Source organism: Diorhabda sublineata, chromosome 1 (assembly GCF_026230105.1).
Source record: "Diorhabda sublineata isolate icDioSubl1.1 chromosome 1, icDioSubl1.1, whole genome shotgun sequence".
Classification (NCBI taxonomy): Eukaryota; Metazoa; Arthropoda; class Insecta; order Coleoptera; family Chrysomelidae; genus Diorhabda; species Diorhabda sublineata.
Window position 1 is genome coordinate 10377691 of NC_079474.1, and position 20391 is coordinate 10398081.

Sequence of the window (20391 nt, forward strand, 5' to 3'; positions counted from 1 at the left end):
TTCCACAGAATCTACGAATATCAGTTTCTGCTAGATCTAATCTCATTCTGTGCACTTTAAAAGTAATTCATTAATGCCTTTGCAAGCTTTAAGGAAGTTATGATCTTCACTTCAATCACTTCTGGTTCAAAGCTTCTCATGCATACGCTGACAATGAGGAGGAAATCTAGTACCAATTGAATTCATTTCATTCTTTCCACAGAATGTACACCTATCAGTTTCTGCTAGATCTAATTTAGTTGTGTGTACTTCAAAAGTGATTCTCGGTTATATACCTCCAATTTTTTTCATAAGAACATATAGACTCTTGGCTAATAAAAGCTTTTTATACTTTATTTTTTTTATTTTTGATTAATATATTAGACCCATTTCAATGATTCCACACTAAATCCAGTGCAGATAGATAGATTTAATTGTGGGTTACATTAACTGCAACCTAAAGGTTTTTGTGTCTCTTATTAGAACTGTTTTCCACATCTATAACTTGCTTTTCGTTTGTAGTTTTGATGAACATCAATGCCAGTGCAGGCTATAAGGAAGTTATGATCTTCACTGTAACCACTTCTGGTTCAAAGCTTTCCTTGCATACGTTGGCATTGAGGAACTCTAGTATCAATTGAACTGAAGTTTCATTCTTTTCTACGCCTATTAGTTTCTGCTAGATCTAATCTTATTATGTGCAATGTAGATAGATCTAATTGTGGGTTGCACGATACTGCAGTCTTGAGGTTTTTTGTATCCCTTCTCAGAACTGTTTTCCACATCTATAGCTTACTTCTCAGTTAAGTAATTTTGATAAACATCAATATCTGTGATTGTTTTAAGGAAGTCAGATCTTCTCTGTTTCTTATTTAAAGCATTCATTATAAAATTTTGCAATGTAGATGCATCCTAGCACTTGTTAAACTGAACTTCATTATCCTTTCCGCATAATCCAAGCCTTCCAGTTTTTCTGGTACTAATTTTATTATGAGCACTGTGCCAAAGTGAACATCTTTTGGTTTTCTTCTTTGATAAAAAGGCTTAGGGCTGAAAAAGTCTGTATTTATGCAAAAAATATTTATTCACATACAATAGTGCTTATTTTTAACGTGCTCGGCTAATAAGGCCAGGTGCTATTATAATTATATTAGTATATACATACAACATATATTAACACAATAATCAATATATATTTGCTCAAAATTTTGTGGGAAAAATTCACATTCCTTAGGAATTGAAGCACGAAAGAAATTTGCTCCAAATCATTCAGGATGTCTTTGTAATTCAGTCAATATCGTCAAATTGGAACTACATCTGATGTCAATGGGTCTGGCGGTAGAAAACATTAGATAACCATGTGTGAGTCTTGAGTGGCCGATTCTTATCATTCTTACAATGGTTAAGTCTCGTCTAGAGAGGCCTACGAAGTTACTTGGTTGAGGATGAGGAAGTGTTCAAGATTTGCTGCCACGTTATTCTGATTTTTCTTTTAGATTATAAGTCCTTATCGATAGATATATTGTCAGTAATGGTAATGCTTATTTTGATCAATAAATGTGGTTAAAGTGAGATGTTTTAATGGAAACAGATCCCATGGGCTATTTTAACTCTGTCATGGATACATATCGATTTATTTCGGTTTTGACGTTTCAAATATTAAATATATCAAAATGTCACGATTTGGTTGTAATACTGGCGAGAATATTAATGAAATTATAGTATCAAACGTACCAAAAAATACCGTTTACAGTAAAAAATTTGTATGGGAAGCAATTATAGATTTTTGCAATGATAGATAATATCAATTAGATGTAAAATTTGGCGTTGGTTTTAAAGGATTGGATTGATTGTGAACATGAGAAGATAAAATGGTACAGAGTTTAAAGAAACTACTGTAAGCAGATCCTTGTAAAATGAACCAAGCTGAACATTTACATATTCAGTAGAAATAATGCGAAACTGATTAATTTATGGATTAAAGTGGTACTGAACTGCAACGGAAATTCTATCACATAGTCGTGATAGAATTAGCTTGACGAGGTGACGAAGCTGCTGCCTTATTGACTGCCTTTTTTTTATTGAATCAAACAACGATGGTTCTGTAACAAATCGAGTTGTGAAACTGGCCAAGGTGGTTCAAGAATTGTTTTTGCTCTGTATTTTTACTAGTAACAAAAAATTTTCTATTCGAAGAACCTCGAACAATGAGCAATTTTATAACAACTTTCTCAAACTTGTTGCTTATAGACAATATATGTCTTTGGGATATTCCTACTTAAAATAGAAAATTAAGAACAAACAATATATTTTTCCAACGACGACTCATGAAAATGATAGATTGCATACTCATTTTTATCTAAGAAAGTACTCGTAGCTTATTTCACACATGTACTAAAAAATAACAAAACATTTAAGTATTGAAATGTTTCTTTTTTTATGTTATATATGGTCTCGAACGATAAAGGGAATACGAGAATACAAAATGAATCTGGCTGAATGCCGAAAGGCGAAAGACCTAATTTAAAGAAGTAGACAATATGATTTACAAAATTCATTACAATTCAGTAATTGTTATAATAACATCTTTACATTTAACTTTTATAACAACAAAGTATAACAAAAAATGATTTAGTTCTTGTAAGGTATTCAATATAATTACAAAAAATTTATTGTTCTATTGGTTCTTTTTCTGTTCTTTAGTTATAAAATATTTCATAATAATTCATTTTGTTCTTGTCATCAAAACAGTAACTAGTTCAAAATGTTTCACTTTCCAAACTCGTTATGTAATATACTATAAAGTGTTTAGAGTTGAAGAAAGATTTAAGGTGCTTAGTTCAATGAAAAAGTCTTACATTTCCTGAAGTACTACGATGATTTCTTATCTTTTTTTAGCTTAATTCTCATTTTTAATGGAATTTATACTTAGTAAACCCACAGATTAGTTCGAAGTTGTACTTTCCAGATCTTTCCTAACATTTTTGTGATTCTCTATAAATTTGTTTGTGTGTATTTCGTAATATATCGATCGCAATTTGGTTGATATATATCTTGATTTTACATCTTTTTGTCAGATGTTTCTTTGGAAATAAAAAATGAAGTGTATACTACTATAATCATGTATGGTTTCAGAAATAACTATTTTTCATAAAGCAGTAAATGTTTTTGGCTTTACAAATATTATAAATAGTTTTGCCTTGTGTGTTTTCATTCATTTTAATAAGGAAAATATTTCAATAACGTATCAATGAGAATTCAAACGTTTCCATTACAAAAATATACAGGGTGTGTCATTAATGTAGGCAGTGCAAATAATGCTGTGATATAAAAAAATATATAATACGAAATATAGGGTTTTAAAGATTTGAAATTGGAACTTATATTAGGGTATATTTTCTAAATTATACATTCTAACATAATAAATTTTCAATGGATGATTACGTCTGTCCATATATTGTATAAATTCTACACTACTATCTGGGCCAGGGGCGGCTCCTGCCCAATGGTTAACAATAGATAACTTTTATAGGGAAAACCTGTACAATCTAAAGATAAATTTCTCAATCGTTCAACTAAAAAATATTCTTTGTTTAATTCGATAAAAATTATGGTTCAGAAGATATGTAGATTTTTAGATCGTTGTACATGCCAAGCATATCGTTCGCCATAAAGAGACATTCTGAAGAAAATTATTATGAATAGTAATTATTTATTACAGGAGGTATTAAAACACAATCAAACATTTCTAATTGAACTACATACTGTCGAACATTGAGTTACTTACATAAGGAAAAAAATAGCCTCCATAAACTCCAGACGTGTGCAAGTTGTAGGCCTACCAAATAAATTTTTCTACATTTCAATTCTTCCTTATGGAAGAAACTCGATCCTCGACAGGATGCAGTTGAATAAAAAATGTTTGACGTATTATAATGTAAGTATTTTGATAAATAATTACTATTCAGGATAATTTTCTTCAGAATGTCTCTGTATGGCGAATGGTTCCTTGGCATGTACAACGATCTAAAAATGTGCATATCTACCAAATCAGGGTTTAAACTTTTTGTGTTCAAGGTACACCTAGGAAAAGGTACATTTTTAAAGGTACAACACAAACAAAAAATTATTATATTTATTAATCGTCGAAATAATATTGATTATTAATTAACAAACGTAAAGTTTCAATTGTAAAAACGTATTTAATGTGAAACACGATCCTGTTTAATCGAGCATAGACGGTCGAAAATTCGAATTCACATAAATAGGTATTAGCAAATGGCAAAAGTATTGCACTAGCATGCTTAGAAAGTAGAGGATATTAATTTTTCACACATAGACAAAAATGTTCTAAATCTGTTTCTAAAAACTCAGTTCCTACTCATTTATTACTAAGTGTCCAAAAAGAATGCCCTCGGAGAATGAATTTCGAACCCAGTCCATAGGCTGCAGATCAATTTTAGGGAAATATTTTCTCTGATAGAGGTTTCAAATGTTTGAAAATCTAAGCCTATTTTAATTGGATCAGCTGTCATGACATTAGGGAACATTTCATTATTACCATTAGTAGAGAGACTGAAGTTCCAATGTATCGCGAAAGCTTTCAATTTTAACTAACTATGTTTAAATATTGGAATTTCTGCCTTGCATTTTTTTAGAGTTCATTTAAGTGAGCAAATATATCCGCTGACTCAGTCTAATTTTTTAGCTCATAAATTCGAGAAAGTCATCGTATTTCTGTATGGAACTAAAGTGACTGATGATCTGATTCTTAACATACTGTTTTAAAAAGACGAGAGTTCAGCGGTCGCGACTTGATGTAATTTAAGATTTTGATAATTTCTTGAAGAACGCACAATATTTCCTCTGACAGAGACTTTGACATAAAATCCTAATGCTGAAAAACAGCATTAGGATTTTTTTCAGGAGCCTTAGTTATAAAGCATCCAAATTATGTACTTTGGAATATTTGTCCGTTACTTTAAATATTTCGTCACCAGTTGTATGGTTAGGCAGTGGCAAACAAAATAAAAAGTCCACTTTTAATTTCCATCCATCAATGTTTGAGTCCACTAGTATCAACTCATTAACTTGTAGCGCAAAAACTCCACTTACTCTCAATATTTATCTATTCTATTTAATATCGTTGGATATGTCATTAATTCGAAGTGAAATAGTTTCTGCCGATGCAGGCACTTTATCAATTTATTCAGCAGCTTCTTGGATAATCATTATCTTGACCATTTCTGTACAAACAAGTAAAACTTAAGTTTCAGCAAGAGAGTGCGGCTTTTTCGCTTTAACTAACATGTTAGCGATAACGTAGTGCTTTGTCTGAGGTTTTGAAAGACGAACTCATGAGATTTACCTGCTTCTTCAATTGATCCTTCAAACGTTGAAAATACGTTTTGTCTTTTTGGGCTACTGATGGGTGTTTAAATGTCGTATTACTTCACTGGGTATCATCGAATTATTATCTAAAGTTTATCCGCATACAAGACATTTTGGGGTAGGACAAGATTCGTTTACTCAATATTTAAAACCGTAACTTATGTAGCTTTTGTCATATTTTCGATGAACAATTTTGGGCTCCTTTCTCATTAAAACTTTTTCTTCTTCATTACTTTTACTTTAAAACCTCACATTACATTTGATGACTTAATCCATTAGTTATAATATTTATTTTATGCTTACTGATTCGACGGGAGTACGAGTAGCGGGGGCGGGAGGCCTCCGCAGTCCGCACCAAACGAAACCTTGCGATAAGATGAATGAATAATAATAAGTAATGGCAAGAAAAAATACTTAGGTACCTACATATAAAAATACTAAGTATTTTTCTTACACTTCATAAACTTATCAGTTTATGAAACAACCTTATTTTTCCGAGACACACCGATTAACGAACACTGACCTAAACCATGACCTATGTCATACTTTTTATCGAGTTAAACAAAAAGTAGCTTTTTGTTGATAAGTCGATTGGAATGGTTTTTATTTTTTAATAGTAATATTAAAAATACAACTGTGAGCATTATTAATTTAAAGTGAAGAAGTAATATTAATATTGGTACTTGAATTGACAACATTTAACGAGTTCAAAGAAATAACGTCGTCTATAGTTGAATTAGTACTTATTGGATTGTTGGTAGGATCGTGAAAATTTACAATATTGCTTGAAGTCGAGTTTAAGTCCCTTAAAATTTTCACTGCGGAATTCATTTTGTTTTTTATTGAGTCGTCTACGTAACCCTCCGCAACTGTGTTGGATTTCTACCCACCGTGTTTCTTTAGTTGAAATATATCACTAGCGGAATCTACTAATAGAAACGCCGAAGAGCGTCGAAATGTAAGACCAGAGTAGTTTTTTGGATAAGGTAAATTCAAATATGTTGTGAAAAGTGAGGGAATTTTTGAAAAGGTATTGATACCTACAAATTGGGTTTTGCATTTTCCGTTTCTATACTGCAAAAAGAAATGATCTGTTCTGGCCTTTGTGGATCGTTGGTTTTTATATTTTGTATAAATGTTTAGTCTATTGTCAGAGATTCAACCAATAATAGTAAATCGACGTTGAACATGAGTTTTTGTATGAGATACTGTGATAATTTCCGGTATTATTAATATCGTTACACTTCATTTTATATAATTCCTCCCTCCGCAGAGCTCCTGCGATTAAAGTAACCTAAATGATGTTACAAATAATATCTAAGCTTACATTAAAATTATTTGTGGTCATACCTTTTGAATGAGATAATGATCGTCTGGAGCTTGCAACAGAAACTTATTAATTTCTTCGCGGGCAAACGTTTTAGATTTTTTGGGTCTATAGCCAACTGATTTATTTTTCAAATATGCAATGAGTTTCGAGTATTTGCTGATTTCTACGTCGTTATTTACCATTAGGTTGCCTTTCAGTTATGAATAAGTCGATAAAAGTGTTGAAGACTTCCACATTTTGGATTTAGTTTCAAAGTAAGTTAGTAACACTCTTTCTGTGAAGCTGTTTATGCCTTTTTTAGTACGCCACCCCATGAAAGAATTATCTTCCTTTAAATAGTGTTCCCTGTATATCTCAGGAAGAAGATTCCAATTATGACACGTCACGGCACTTTTTTTAACGCAAAAACCACAAGGGTACTTTTTTCATGCTTTTTAACCGATTCAGAAATAACATTCTTTATAAATGCAAATGAATTAAAAAAAAAACGTGAATATTATAACGGAAGTAGGAAAAATTCTTTTTGCTTTTTTCAGATTTTACAGGTTGTTCTTATAAAAGTTGCGGATTGTTAACTAATGGGGTCGAGCCGCCCCTGGCTTGCAGAGAGTAGTATAGAATTATTTTTTCCTTCGACCACACTAAATATACATACGTAATCATCAATTGTCCGAGGGTATAATTTAAGAAATATATTTAAATATAAGTTCTGATATCGAAACTTTAAATGCCTATAACTCAGAAACGAGGGGTCGTATGAGAAAATTTCTTCCACGTCACAGCATTAATTTCGCGTCGTCTTCACACTAAAGTCGCTGAACATCCTGTATAAAATGATTGCGAATCAATTTCTAATGGATATAGTTAATACCAAATATCGAATTGAGGATCCTTTCGTTATTAAATTCATCATAGATTGAGTGATTAATTTGAAGACAGTGAAAGCCCTCTCGACTTAGACCCTACATCGAATCCTTGAATTAGACACAAAAGCTTCATCGAAACCCTGACTCGATCCAATCAAAATTGATTAAATTTTACGTATACTTATATAATAGGGAAAAAAAGAGATAAGGTATTATCGTCTGATCCAATTGTAAATATCGAGCTTTTTGTAAAAATGATCGAAAAAGGACAAAGTCGAGACGTAAAAAACGGAGTTTATTTTTGACATCTCATTTTAAGTTCCTTAATTATTCAATATATCAACTAAAAAGTCTTACTTATTTTCTGATATTACAATATTTATTACTTTGATAAAAAATGAAATAGTCTACAGAAATTATTGTACCCAAAAACAACTTTCCTCGCTTTTGTAATTCCAAAATTCCAGTAGAGCTGCCGAGGTCGACATTCGCTACCGAGTAACACATCCAAAGTTTAGTTTTACAAATAGAATTAAACGCGGGAATAGTTCGTATCAGTGTTAGGGCGTGTCTGAGGGTCTAACTAGATGAGCCCCTAGGCGAACACTGCTAACTTTGCACTTTGATGCGCATTTTACCATCAAATAACATCAACTCCTTATATTCCTTCGGCTTCAGCCATTAAACTTTTGATTTCTAATCCGATTGTATATATTTAAAATTCAATAATAAAAGGTGAAATTTTTTCATTTTGATGTACGATTTAACCAAAAATTTCAATATACGAGGTATCTGAAATTTGTTTTTTACTTCTACTTAAAACGTATGCTCCAGCTACATCCTTTGAATATTATATTTTGGAAAAAAAAATCCTTCACGTAAATATATAGGGGTTTGCAGGAAAGGATGTGAATTTAAATTATGTTTGATTCACTTACTTTTTTATTCAATATACCGAAATAGAAGATTCTGGATTAAACTCCAGCAATTTATATCCCAAGAGTTTTTTTTATCACCTAAAGTATAAATGTATTCTAAATACGTTTTTGTATATCGTTTTTTTGAATATTTCATCGTTTTTTTATCTCGATGTTTTTGAATTTTTTATCATTTAAATACACATAATTCGCGTTCTAAACTCAGTCTCTATGTATTTTTAAAATGAGAGAGTTTATTCACCAAAAGTAAGTTACGAACATCGAGTATGTTAATTTGATTTTTTCGTTGAAAGGTTAGTGAAGTCGGAAAATTGCGATAAATCAACGGACAAAATGAGTCTTTGAATAATGAAAATCTAGTGTTATCGAGATGAAGGGAAATTGAGAAGCAACGATTTTTTCTACTAAAATGGAAATTAGTTATATTAGATCTTAATCTGATGTAATGTTTTTTTTTACATTTTCCGCGTTTTATCAATGACCATGTTTTCAAATTTATTCTCTCAAAAAATTGTTCTTTTCATGCTTCTCTTAACGAGGCTTCCGCTTGAAATTTCCCAAAACAAGATTTTTGATAGTGTGGAGTATGACGAGTCCAACTCTTTTTTATATGTGTTGTCGATATAAATCTAAATAAATTTGAGTTCAAAGATCACTTCTTTAAGATGAGCTCTTATGGTAACCATACTTAAATTTTTTGATTACAAACTGAATCAGAATTGCCGTGATATACGAGGATAGTCCCAGAAGTACCTGGCCTGACCTAGAGATGGCCGTAGTTGCTTGAAAAATAACACTTTGATTTTCCCGTTGTTGTTAATTCGATGAGTATTGTTGGCATTTCCATTTTCTTCGTGGCACTTTTCTAATGTCTAATGTTTCATAATGTGTATAGCGTTAGATTATTAAAGCCTAATTGATATTTTCCAAGTCCTAATTTAAATATTGTAATCAGTTTTTCATTCCTTTGACATAACTCTTATTTCCCTTCTTCTCTTCTTCTTCGTTGTTTATCTAATCTGGAGCTGGTGTTTTATTATTTTTAAGAAGTCTTTCGATTGTTTTGAAGTCTTCGCAGCCCGGAATTTCTTCTTCTACCCTTATATCTCTCTTGATTTCTTCTAGTTTATCTCTTCATGCCATTGAAATGTTTCTTCCAATTTTCTGCTTTTAAATAGGTGTTTTTTAGATCGGTTCTATCTTGGATAAGAAGGATGTGTGGTTTCATCAAGATAATGCACCAGTTCACACATCCTTCATTGCAATGGCGAAAATGAATTAATTAAGGTTTGAATGCATCCTTTTCGTCAGACTCTGCTCCCTGGGACTATTTTCTGTTCCCAGATTTGCAAAAATATAGGTGGTAAAATATTTTCCAGCAATGAAGAGGTGACGTCGGCAGTTAATGATTATTTTGAGAAACTCTTATTATAAAAAGATTATGGAACTTATTGAACATCACTGGGAAAAGTGTATCGAGCTAAAAGGAGATTACGTTGAAAAATAAATATATTTTTTCCAAAATATTTGTGTTTTCTTTGTTTGGCCAAGTACTTCAGGGACCATCCTCGTATGAGTATATAGATTTGATTGGTAAGAAATTAATCGTTCAAATGGTGTCAGTCGTCTTAGCGGTTATCAACTAAAAATTCAATGCATATCCCAGGAAATTGCAAGAAATTTAACAATTATAATAACCGATGCCGTTATAGAATGGCCGTTATTCATATACATACACAAGAGATCAACAATAAATTCTAATTTCAATATTTTTATGATTTATATGATGGATCTAAAACTTAGAATGTCGATAAGACTTTTTTTTCGTTCTAAATTATGCTATTCCATCAACCGATATGTTTATATCAAAATTCTTCAATTAAAACTTAAATTGAACTCTAAGAACCTGAATAATATATCAAGTAATTCATCAAAACCTTCCACTTTATTTTTCGAAAAAAATCCTACCGATAACCAGAATTTTGTTTTGGTGCCAATCCGCTAGCGTTCTGGAAATTAAATTTGGAGGAAGTTGATATTGCTTCACATATTATATATGAGGAAAGTTTACAGAACGAACTTCGTACGAAAAGAGAGCAAAGAAAATATACACGAGAACGACATCGGGTATATTTACTAGCATTACATAGTTACATGATATGCTTGAAAGCTTCGCGGTTGATTTTAATATTATAAACATTGAAACTAGATGAATAAATATTTATAGAAGTTTTATATGTTTTAATGAAACATATATACGATATTTGAACACCGATCTCAAGTTTACTGTGTAAGCAGATACAAAAAGTGATATTTCTTAATATTGTCATTTTTTTTTTTCGAAAAACTTCACTAATCATAATAATGAGATATAAGTATCTAGAAAGTAGATTTTTGAGATGATACTGTATACCCTATATAAAAAATGAAGTATATTGAACAAATCTAGATTGATTGGCATCCTCACTTGTCAAACAACATAATAACGATTATACAAGGGTCGCTACTTTAGTTTTAAGATATGGCAACACTGATGTGAATCATAGTTTGATATTTTTAATGTTGTTGATACTTAGAACGTATGTCATTTGAGTTGTTTACAAATACAATCATTCATCTTGGTCAAAAAATGGCAATAATTCGCAAACATTTGGAAGCGATGATTTTCTGTGGCTTTCGAAGTGAATTAAACCAACAGCAGTGTGACCATTCACTCTTCTTCTTCTTTAGTTGTACCAAAAAACATCGATGTTGTGTAAATTTATACACCGTGGGATTGAGGCATACTTGGACATTAATTCCACTCGCATACATTCAATATTTCATGAACATTTGGCTGTTTAAAAGATTTATTCCCGTTGTATACCGCATAATTTGAAAATCGCTTAAAAAAACCTCATGTCCATGTCAAAAGATCGTAAAAGGCGACGGAACACGGGTCTATGCATATAAGCTCAAAACTAAACAATTATGGGTCTTTCAAGACGAGCCAAATTCAACAGAAGTTGATCGTGCACTAAGCACTTTAAGGAAAATTGTCGCCTACATTTCGGAATAACTGGACGTGTCCCCACCGTTCCATTAGAGCAACGTAGAACGGTCAATTCGACAAAATTAGGGAAACTAATCGAAGAAGTTCAAACAAAAACGTTTTTGAACAGTAAAAACATCGAACCGATGGGTCATCCGCCGTACATTCTCAAACAGCGTTGAAATCACTTATATTGGAAAAAATGTTTCCACAATTAGTTAAAACACATGCATGTGTATCGACCTCAATGAAGAATATTTTGAAAATCAATAAAGCCATATCCAATTATAAATTTTTGTTTTTTCATTAGTTTATCTCAACATTTAAGTAGCAACCCTCGTATCAAAGGAAAATAAAATTTATGAAAAGTTTCTGAATTAGCTCGGTTGTGGTTATTTGTGGTTATTGTTATTTTCATATTCATTTTCTTGCGTGAATAAAATACTAACTAAAACATTTATACAATAAATAATTATTATTCACTCATATAATTTGGTTATAACGAATATAACATCTGATATCTACTTACTGACGTGGGTTTCATAATTTAGATTGATACCCCATACCCACACACATACACACACTCCGTCCTAATTCTAATCCAAGCATATTTCGTAAACCTCTTGGTAATCCGTGCTACTTATCTCGAAGCTTTCGCAACCACTAAAAGCTTCGATTCATAATTGAAAGCAATTTAAATCTTTGGTATCGAGAAATGGAGTTTACGCCTTAACTTGACGTGAGGAAAGTTCGAAATGAGTTCTTGCCGTATCAGATGGTGTACATGCTGACTCGAAACCATATTAGAAGATGTGGGGGTCTGTGTGGAGTTTACGTACGTATTTGAAAACAAGATGATTTTATAACTGAAATATGATATTAAATCTGATAATGTGAATCGTCATAAATCGGGTTCATCTCCGAGTATTTTCCAAAAATTTAAAGTTAGAATTTATTATTCAAAAGAGTGTATATGAAAAAGTCAGAGTTTAAATTGTTCTATTAAACGTATCGCCTTTACGGAACGTTTTGTCTCTGCACGTTCCAACTAACTGAATTCATTTCGGATGATATTTTATATGGCCAAACCACTTCTGAGTACATCGCTACTTTAATTACATCAACAAGAATAATTAGCCTTTTCGTAATTAACAACTAACAGAATGTAACACATTTCGCTTCTGCTGTGTATAATTTTGCATCGCAAAGTCGGAAATTAGTTTAATCCCGAACTGGAATTGTGAAAACGTGACTTTGATTTTTCTCAATGTTTTCTACAAAATTCGGTTAGATATTGCAAAAGCATTTCGCTATTCCAAAAGAGCAAAGACATAACTGAAAAAATGTGTAAATACATCCCATGAGTATCTTTCTTTTTGCAGTCGTTTTTCTTTGTTTTCTTCAATCAAATCTCCAAGCTTTTCAGTACCATCAATAATCTCATTTAAGCTATTTACCTTAAATAAAATTATAATTTGGAATTTCCATAATTCAAACGACTCATAGTCTTTTAATTTGTTGATCAAGGACAAATCCTCCGAATACGCAATTTTCTAGCACTGCAAACTGCACTTTTATAGTAATTTGCCGGTTATTTTTATCAGGAAGGTTTTTTTAAAGTTTTGAGACCACATAGGTTTTAATTTTTGGGCACAAACGGGTCTGGGCCCATAACCTCAAGTTATTATAAGAAATTTATAAATTATACGAATTATTTATTTAAGTTTTAATTGGAAAAACTGGTAAAAATGACATGAAAATTAAAATGAGCAATAAACCGTCGCCATGTTACGCTCAGTACTTGATGTTGACGTTTTACACATGGAGACAAATAACATAAAACTAGAATCCAACATCTACAAGTTATGGTCCACACCTAACTACTTCAGCTGTTGCAAAATAATCTTATTGAATTAGGCTTGAATCTATTTTTCTCTCAATACACATGTAAACATAAAACAACGTCACGTGGCTTAGTTGCGCTTAAAAGTGATATGATAGTAGTTGTGCCACAGTTATTTAAGGGGACTTTGACCTTGAAATTTTCAAAAAATCAATTTTTCACATTACGGATTCTTAATCTACAGTCTTACGATATTTTGAACGCGTTTGAAGTTGACACCGTCAGCGCGGTCTTACCATCTTAGCGAGGCACCCGGCTATCTGGGTTCCCGAAGGTCTTAACGCGTCTGACGCAAGTATAAGAGCTTAGAAACCTTTGAATAGGGTCCCTACTTTCTCCTTTATCGATTTTGCTACGGTTATTTGGCCCCGTCATTGAATGCGAAAGCAACGTAGCGTTTGGGTTATTGATTTATGTTATTTTCAAGTAATTTATCAAAAATTTGTTTACAATATGAAAGGATACAAAAGATTATCCAAAACAATATGGGCACAAATGATCGCATCCGCAACCTCCCAATCGCTGGGAATTTCGAAAGAGCAAGTCGTTCACAAGGATATCATCGCAGAAAATTATCCAGTACAAAAAGGGACAAAAAGTATTGCTTCGTGTCCACTTATCGGTGAAGATTCTCAAATATATCGCCGATTCGTGTTTTTTATCCGAAAATTAGGCCTCGGAAAGAGCGGTTTGAGCAGGTTTTGCGGCATGACGATCACAATATATTACATTTGTGTAGAAAATATACAAAACCCGTTGAAATTGGCTTACTATATGGTTCTGAAGAAAACTGTAGCAGAGGAGAAGAAAGAAGACGTTTCTCGACGACTACAGGAAGATTACTCCATCGTTTCAGAAAATAGTACGTGGAAAAAGAGTTTCCAACTTTCATTGGCGTGACCAGTCTCATCGGAAACCACACCAAAAAAGTTGTCGACTCCAAGGTCAAATCGAAGTTCTATGAATCTAGCAGCTTTTGAGAGAAAAAAAGATGGAGATCGTGATGGTAACGATGAATGGAAGGAAACAAACGTGGAAACTTGTACCGGTTCCGCAAGAAAAATGGGAATTGACGGTATCACCGACATGTTTTTTTTGATCAGTAGAACTGCACTAGTTAAATACGTCATTTCCGTCGGGGATTGTGATAATAAAACTCAATGTTATTTCTAACAAAAACTTAGATTTAAGCAGTGTATGAATGAGATAAAACAGCTCTTAAAGTTTTGCTTCGTCATTATTCAGAGGCGAAATTTCCATTAAATCACTTGAGGAGCTAATAGCTAACAATTTCCAGAGAAACAATGACATCTGTACTTGGAGTCTGGGATTAGGATGATTAATTCCCAACCTTTGGAGAATTAAGAATATAATCTACAATCTCTCAGTATATCATTATTTCCGTTAACTCACATCCTTCTCGAGTATACGTGATATGCAACTAAGATTAATTTTTTTCTTTTCTAAAAAATTGAAATTTTGGCATTTATTTTTCCGGAATGGCGATTTGATAATATGTGACATCAGGGTTTGTTACTAAAAATAAGAAGATGAGGTAAGTAAAGAGAATATTTAGAGGTCACTCCTGGCTGTGTTGTAGGATCAATTCTGTATCTTTTATGTTTTTGTGTTATTACTATTGAACTGCATAAATTTAATATAATATAATATTATTTATTGAAGAATCATTTGGAAAGGTGGTCCAAAATATTCAAAGTTCAATAAACGAAATAGATGCTAGAACTAACAAATGAAATATTAAAAGTAATGAAAGAAAAATGTGTGATTTAACTTTAATATAGAGATAAACAATCTCCCAGCTATACTTTCCAATAAAAGTTCAGGAAGAGAAAGAAAAACAGAGAAACTAAAACTCAGATTTCAAAACTTATATTGGTTACTGGGAAGAGTTTTTCGACCAAGTTCAATGTTCCAAGTATCTGTAAACGACTAAAATAGCACACCACATCCTGATTACGTTCACCATTGAGAATGTCAAACTTTATAATGACAATGTCGGATTTGACAATATCACATCAGTATTGCCATATATCAAAACTCAAGTAGCAACCCTCGTAATACACAGATATTCAAACCGGTACAGATTTATGGTTCACAACTATGGGTCTGTTATAATGGAAGAGTCCAAAATTGAATACTAAATAATATAGTTCTTGGTATGTCTGCAATGAAGGGAACTACATATAAAAACAGTTAAAAAGCGATAAATATGAATGCTGGAAGTCAAAGCTGATTCATAAACTTGATTTCAAGTTTGCCGTTGCCGTTCGCCGGTGACGTTTCCGTTTGACGTTCGTAGCAAATTCTACACCGTATGCATAAACTTGACATTGCTGCCGTTAACCTAAAATTTTGTTGTTCTTTTTGACGTGTGTACTACTTTTTGTTTTAGGGATATTATTGTGTTTTTTATTGTAGTTTAGTATTTATGGACTACTCCTACTACTACTACTAATTATAGAAATTAAATGATGTGTTTGGCTCATTTCTTTTGCTACGAAAGTCGCTACGAATGACCGACAGGAAAAGGTAAAATTCGTTTATGTTGAAAGTCACTAATGGCAGACCTATCAGCAAACGGCAACTAGGCATGGTCTTATGCATTTCAATGTTTTTAATTTTGTAACAGCAAACGGAAAGTCAAGTTTATGAATCAGTTGATCAGGAGAAACAGTTTAAACGTGAACTTTGAGAAGCGACAGTTAAAAACCAGTTTCACGTAAATCACGTAAATTTCTTAAATGAACCATTGGAAATAATTAATTTAGAGCAAATGATATTTTGTTCATAAAAAATGTTCTATTTTGTGAAAATTCTAACTATTGTTACGAACTCGTCCACGACATGGGCGTGAATCCGGAATCCGGTTTCGATATAATGGAACTCAAAAATTTGGGGAATATGCCGAATCGTTTGATGTTTGTTGGCGCCTTTGATGTATGTTTTTCATAAACAGCGGCGAGTTGTTTATTTTTTAGTTTGTTTTCAATCCATTTCTAGAAATATCTTATTCATTTGTTGTTTTTTTTGTTATATAGAATTGTCCATTCTGTTATATATTCAAGCTTGTGTAACAGTGAGAGTTAGTTTATGTTAAAAAGTCATAGTGAAAAGAAAATTAACCGAATAATCTAAATTTATCATATAAATGGTCAAGTAGGAGGGCCGTTTTTCTCAACCTCCGATCGCTCCGGGCAAAAGAAAGCGGGCATGCTCTGTAGGTGAATACGAAGCTCTCGCACTGCACACTGCGTCATTATTGACATTCAGGCGTCAGTCGGCGTTATGGTACAGCCACGTAAACATGTCCGCCATTATTAATGTTCCCGCCAAATGTGATTCGTTTTCTACAGGCTAAAGGCAACAGTGCTGCAGAAATCCATCGGTCATTGGTATGGAGAACATTTCATGAGTGATGGTGTTGTGCCTGATTGGTGTCGAAAGTTTAAAGATGGCCGTAATGATGTGCATGATGGAGGGGGTCAAGGACGCAAATCGTTTTAGATGAATTGGTTTGAAGAGTTGACAGAATGGTTAAAGAAAACCGCAGATTCACTGCTTTGTCTACGGAAATTCCAGAAGTTTCACGGTCTGTTTTGTATTCTACTTGAATTCATTGAGGGCAACTTTCTTTGAAGAGGGTATTGAAAAGCTTCTCCACAGATATGGCGAATGTCTCAATCTTTTGGTAGTAAAATTATTGTTTTATATGAACTTGTATTTTATCTATAGCCTATCGGAGGTTGAAAAAAACCGGCTCTAGTAACTAGTAAATAGTTAATTATTTTAAAGTTAGTTCAGTATAGTTTAACTAAATTAAGCAAATAAAAGACGTATGAGTTTACCCCATCGTTGAGAACCAGTTTAAATAAATTAAGGAATAAGAAAAGCCTTGAACTATTTTTTCTATATCCATTCTCCTTATTTAAACCAAATAAAATTATATCATGTTTTTTGAGATCGTTCCTAATTCAGTAATATAATATACTTTCCACCGCGTATCATTTTGGAAAATCCTCCGAATAATTCAACTCTATATATATATATATAAGGTACGTTTCATATGAACAGTGGAAAATAATGGTTCAAGATAGTGAAATTTCCTTAAAAGTTTTAGCCCCGACGATTTAGAGTTTCCGCAATCAGAGAGAAAAGTTTCTCATCTTACGAATACGAGGAAGTGTTGAATTTTTATGTGAGTATCTAGGAGAAGTAATGAAATATGAGAATATTTATTTCGGGTTATGGTTTTGTAGAGATCATAAAAACGCTGAGCATACTTAGAGATTTTCCTATGTCAACAAAAATTAGACTGTGCATCTGGTTTTATGGTTCTATTTTTGTATGTATGCATATATTATGGTTACTCATAAGATTTTACAGCTTTGTAATGAACGAAATTTGTTTAAATCTGAAATTAAGTATAAAAAAGTTTACAACTTCCTGTGGACTTTAGTATACAGGGCGTTACAAAGGTGATTCCGTTTCTAGTATAGATAGAATAGAAAAAAAAATATGCAAATATGTTTTAGAAGCTGATACATCCAATTTGTTTTTATGTCCGACTCTCATAGAGGGCGCTAGTTACACGGTTCGTACCAAGCAGTAATGAACTTTTCCAATATTAGATTTACTTAGCAAAATTTCAAAATAACATGAACACCATTTAGTTCTACAGCAAAAAGTTACTTTCGATACTATGTTTCGTTTTCGGAATTGTGATTTGAAAATTATAAAGGTATAACCGATGTTGGTATGAAGAATTGACAAAGTAATTAATTATTATTATTAATTATTAAGCGTTACGTGAATTAAAACTGTCGGATAAATTGGACCCCATCGATAAAACGGATACATTTTAATAAAGAGGGACGTAGGGCTTTCGTTTTTTGTAACGTTTTGTTTAATAAGTATGAGCACTGAGCTATTGGAGGCCTTAATATGAAACAAACAACAATTTGATGATCATGTATTATGGTTCTGGGACTCAGCTTGTTTATTTCATACTAAGGCCCCCAATTCAACTCTGAATTTTACACGGTAATAGCATTTTCTCAGAGTTTACCATGAAACACTGTTATTTATTGATAGTTATGATATTAAGTCAATAATAATTTCAATTCTGAAATCTTTATTCTCTCTATTTATTTTGCACGATGCTAATCTCCCATTTTTTGATAGAAGGTGTCGTAATTGGTTGAGTAATCATTTTCCGAACCGATGGATTGGTAAAGGTGCAGAAGCTCCGATTTTAATCCCTTGGATCACAAAGTTTGATCGTATCTTAAAGAAAATGTTTATGCTACAAAATTCACCCGAAAAATTGAAAAAATCAATTCAAATTTTTCTACTGAGCAAACCCCAAATATTTTTCAGCTTTCTATGTATCCTAGAGACAGGATGAATTTTTTTAAACACCCTGTATAACGAAAATATTTAAACAAAATATTCGGATGGGGCTCTTCCTGACACACAAGTAAAGAAATGTATTATTTTTGAAAGCCTTTGAAACACTTCTTCCGTGACTATCACCAAGTTATTATATCTAAGTATATATTCAGTCTATTTTCCCCTCATAAATTCTTTAATATAATATTAGGAGATTCGTTGTGCTTTGTAAGTTCAGAAATAATTGAGTCGAGAGGTTCTCCAATAACTTACCGCATGTGAACATCTCATAGATAACGTCACAATAGAACTATGTATGAAAGGTTTCACCAGAGACGTACTGTAACAACAAGTAGAGGTTAAAAAATTGTGGGAAATTATTTTGTGTTGTGTATGTTGAATTTTTCACATTTATTATGGATAAACATTCATGTGGAAGGGAAGTTTATAAATCAACAATATTGTTTTCATTTTGTTTTGGAAAGTTTACGGCACTTTGACGGATAACAAACTGATTTTATACCTCAGTTTAATGATTTCCAGTTAAACTTTAACAAACTCGTATAACGGTTCTTGACCTCCATTAAATCAAACGACTTTTAGGTCATGGGTAATTTTGATCGGTCCTTAGATACGGTACTGAAAATACCGACGAAATGGATTTCCATGCAACATTAAACTCGATCCGCTCGATATACATATGAACCTAAACGGAGGAAAATCCTTCAAAATAAAAAGCAACGGATTTTTGAATTTTAAATTGGTGTTCGTGACATTGAAACGCCATTTTATTTTATATAAAACGTCGTAAATCGAATTGATAATATAAATACGTGAATATTCTATTCAATCTAATCGAATCTTGGAAAGATTTGCAAGTATCCCTTTTATTGCGAAATCTTATCAAGTCAACTTCAATTAAGATCTACGAAAAGCAATTATAGTATTTTGAAAATGATATTGATACCTTTGGAAACAAAATATTTTATACGGTTTTAAGAGGATGTTCACCTTTTTCTTATAGATGTTTTTTTGAAAGAGAAAATAACTTATTTTTTTGCTCTTTCATTCTATTCTACTTCCTTGTGAAAAGAAGCTTGAAACTAACCACTATCTTCTCAGTTAACTGTAAAATGTGGAAGTTCAAACCTTTCCTGCAAAATTCAGTATTCAATTTTCACCAATAGATCGTTTTCTAGAAACTTGACTGAGTTATGATAGTAAAAGTATACGTAAAGACTTAATATTGAAACAAATCAATGAAGGATAAGTTAAATAAATGTTTTATGCTTTTTTTGCTAATTTTCATGTTTCCCCATAATTTTGATACAATAAACCACGAAAATGGGATATAATTCAAAATAATGTTGAGAATACGGAAAATAGATGCTAACCCAACCAACTCTTTATGTTGGTATTAAATTTTAGTACCCTTAACAATACAATTCATGGGAAATAAAAATTTTGTGAGCTCAAGTACAGATCTAACAAGAAATAAATTCAATAATATGATATGAATTATATTTATTTTATTTTCAATGCGA

The 20391-nt window shown here is 32.1% G+C and overlaps 1 protein-coding gene across 1 annotated transcript in view; it reads right to left on the bottom strand.

Moving 5' to 3' along the window:
• Nucleotides 1–20391, bottom strand: part of LOC130442340 (potassium channel subfamily K member 18) — a 231082-nt gene that overhangs the window by 169917 nt on the left and 40774 nt on the right. The gene's annotated exons all lie outside the window — the stretch shown is intronic.